The 3542-nt window shown below is 29.7% G+C and overlaps 1 protein-coding gene across 3 annotated transcripts in view; it reads right to left on the bottom strand.

The window, feature by feature from the left end:
* Positions 1-1209: 1209 nt before the first annotated feature.
* Positions 1210-3542, bottom strand: part of GRIA2 (glutamate ionotropic receptor AMPA type subunit 2) — a 145574-nt gene continuing 143241 nt past the window's right edge. For all 3 annotated transcript variants that reach the window (XM_006732914.3, XM_081811519.1, XM_081811525.1), the window contains one exon: positions 1210-3542. This exon is cut by the window's right edge and continues 305 nt beyond it. The gene's annotated coding sequence lies outside the window, so the exon portion shown is untranslated.

The raw sequence follows: 3542 nt of genomic DNA on the forward strand, positions 1-3542 counted from the left end.
CACATTATCAACTGAAATTGGTAAGACAGAGAATTTATGCAACTAATTCAATCAAAAAACTTACCTATTTCATTCAAATTAGAGGTAAATTGATTATTTGCCTAAATTACACTTCATTTTACATAACAGACTAGAGGGCTCTCAAAGTGCAATAGATAATAAATTCTACCCAGCTGAAAACAAATTAACCCACAGACACATTTCAAGGTAGAGGTGGTTCTTGAGTTATTTGTTTAAATTTACTAGATTCATAACTCTAGGATGTGATGAGATAGGGAAAGGAAAAAAGGGGAGAAACATATTGAATTCTATTCTAATTAGTTTCAGTGAGTGTTCTTTTTGAACGGTATGGTCAGGGTGTTGTATTGCAGTTACCCTGTAGGGTTATTATATTGTTAATGCTTGTCTGCATTTGCTTAATTTACTAATATGACCACTAAAATATTTAGAGTATTTGCAGAGTGGAAAGTCAATATTACTGTATTTTTAAGCAGATGCATTTGCATACTCATCCATTAAACATTAAATATATTAAAATCCACAAATTTTTTAAAAGAAAATTTTAAGAAATTTTAAATTTAAATTTAAAAGAAATTTAAAAGAAATTTTAATGTGCAATTTTGAAGAACTAAAATGTCTTAATAATTTTAGAATTTACCTACAAGGACTGACTAAATATTAAAATGATCACCTTTATAAAAAGACTTAATCAGAACTGTGAGAGTTTCATTTTCTCCTTAGTACTCTCAGTAAAACAATAAATGACCACACTTTTTGAAAAACGTGTAAGCCTGGAAATGTGTTCCCTTATGGAATTTGTAAAACAAGTCACCATTCTGGCTCTTTAATAGGACTATAAAAGCAACTGACCTCACAACACAGAGTGCAATGGCCGATGATAACAATGTGGAACATTTATATCTACCAAAAATTGAGAAATGTGATAAATTCAGTCATATTTCTCCATATGCCCTAAGCACTTAATGATTATAGATTTGGAATACTGAAAATGTTACTCATTTTAGCTAAAAAAAAAAAAAGTTATTTCTACTCTTATTACATTTGTATTTAGTTGACATATAAACTGAGCAAAGATGTCTTTGTTCAATAGAAACAGTCAGGTTTGTTTGGGAATAAACTTAAATATACTTTTTGATTTCTCATTATTATTAGTTTGAAGAACTATTCAGTAAAAAAAAAATAAAGATCTTTGCCTTTTGTAAGAACATGTTTTATGTATGATTGAAGTTTTTACAACACTCCGAGAAAGCCATCTGATGTTAGATTTAAAAATAAAATCAAAAGCATTTTCTGACATAGTACACATGAAAAATTGGAAATTCCAATATCTTCAATAGAAGTTGTAGAAAGTGTATGTCTCCTTGGAGTTTGACACCCACTTAACACAGCAGAAAATAAGGTACTATACTGTAAACAAAAAAGTACAGTAAGGGACAGTTGTAAATTTACATAAGAATAGTTCATAAACATTTTGGTCTTTACATAACAGTTTTTATATAAAATGAATAAAAAAACCTGTAGACAGCTGTCATCACTCTTGTTTGACCACTTTTCACTTATATGCACACAGACATATTTATATAGCAATATATTGATGCACCGTTACATGGATATTAAACTATGATTACTGCTTTGTAGCTGAGATGTGCATTATCCAATCAACATTATCCATAGTTGAAATACTCTTACATTATGTATTCTTGTCATGTTGTATCTATAAAAACATGAAAATATAACTTTACATTATTTCAATTATTTACATTAGTTCAAGCTTGACAGAGAAAAATTGATAAGCTACAATTTTTAGAAGAGTAGGCCCAGAGGTACAATAAATAGCATTGATTGTGTAGAGTCATCTTTTTCATTTTTAAAAACTCATTTTAAGTACAATATGGAAACAATTAGTCTGCAATTTGGTCATTCTAGCATTTATTATTAAAACTTAAAATGCACCTCCAACATTCCTGATGAGGAGAAATGCACTCAAATTGTATTGTATTATCTTGGAATTTGTGATCAGGGACAGTTAAATTTGGTGAAGGATATCATGATACCACATGCTACCATGTTCCATGGAAGGGGCTGTTGTTTAATCCTACATTCTCTTTCCCTTCTGTGAAACATAATCAATAAAATTGTTTTCATGGCACTTAGTAAAATACCAAATGCTACACAAAGGCTTACTTGCAGAAATAACGAGAATAAAAAATATTAAAAATGACTTCTGGATGTTAACAATTGTTTAAAAACCCTAAATTAATTTTATTTTAGGGGGCTTTAAGAGAAATAAATGGCCTTTTACGAAGGGAAAGAGAGTTCCTTTAAATTTTTTAACTAGAGAAATATAGGCTCTTTAGTCAAAAGTTACAGAAATGTGATGTTTTATCCTCAACTGGGCATATTAAAAGAGCCATTCCACCTGAGGAATAAGTATAAATACAATATATTAGAGTTGTTTTTATTGATGGCAATGGGAAGAAACTACACTGCAGGTGACTCAAAAGTGCTTAAATTATTCCTAATATAAAAGGCTTATGACAGCTCTTATCATTTGGAACACAAAAGTTAGATTTAGTTTATGGAATTTGATCCATGGGCAACTATTTAAAAAGCTGCTTTCCAGGCATTCCTAACTTCATTTGCAACTAATACTTCTCTTCTGCAAGCTCAAACATTTTAAAATAGAACCTCACATATTCTGATATTTGTTTTTTGATATTAGCTTTTTAAATCTATTAGCATTTATCTACATAGATTAAATGCTTTATGTTAAATATTTCTTTACATATATTAGGACATACTAAAAACAGATTCAGATATTGTTTTGGGACAAGTTTCTACTCTAGAAACCACGTGGCCTTCTGAAAAGGGGCATTTTTCTCTGGGAACCTAGCAATTTGATAACGTCTTTAAACTCTTTTGATTTATGACCAAACTGTAGCTAAGCAAAATCAATTGGACCACTTGCAAATAAAACAATAGAAAAATGTTTATTTCAAATGTCAAGCATCGCCAAGTAATTTTATATTAACACCAAATGTTAAAGAATAGGATACATTAAAGTTTTAATAACAATATTAAGTTACAAGATTGGAATCTCCTGTTTTCTTTCCTTAGCATTTACATATTTGGCTTTGAAAAATATGGAACTGATACCTAAAGCCTTTATAGTCACTTCCCACTCAGTCTAATTACTATTTTGTTTTATCCAACCAATATGGAAGCAAATTTATTTAAAAGCCAGTTTGTTTTTGAAAATACCTAAAAATATTTTTTTTTAATTTTAAATGTTTTTTTTTTCTTTTTCTTATAAAACATGTCACATCTTGATGCAGTTGATGTCAAGTGTGCTTAAGTCATTATGAATCAAGAGACTAACAATAGTGGCTGCAGAAACGGGTTTGTTGTCTGTACAAAGACTTCAGTTAAATTATAGTACTTCCATGTTAGCTGTGCATGTCCACCAAGCTTCCTCTGGAACTGGAGTAGAAAAGGATGTTGTGTTTTTAATTAACCATTCC

Source organism: Leptonychotes weddellii, chromosome 2 (assembly GCF_054177405.1).
Source record: "Leptonychotes weddellii isolate Sample4059 chromosome 2, ASM5417740v2, whole genome shotgun sequence".
Lineage (NCBI taxonomy): Eukaryota > Metazoa > Chordata > Mammalia > Carnivora > Phocidae > Leptonychotes > Leptonychotes weddellii.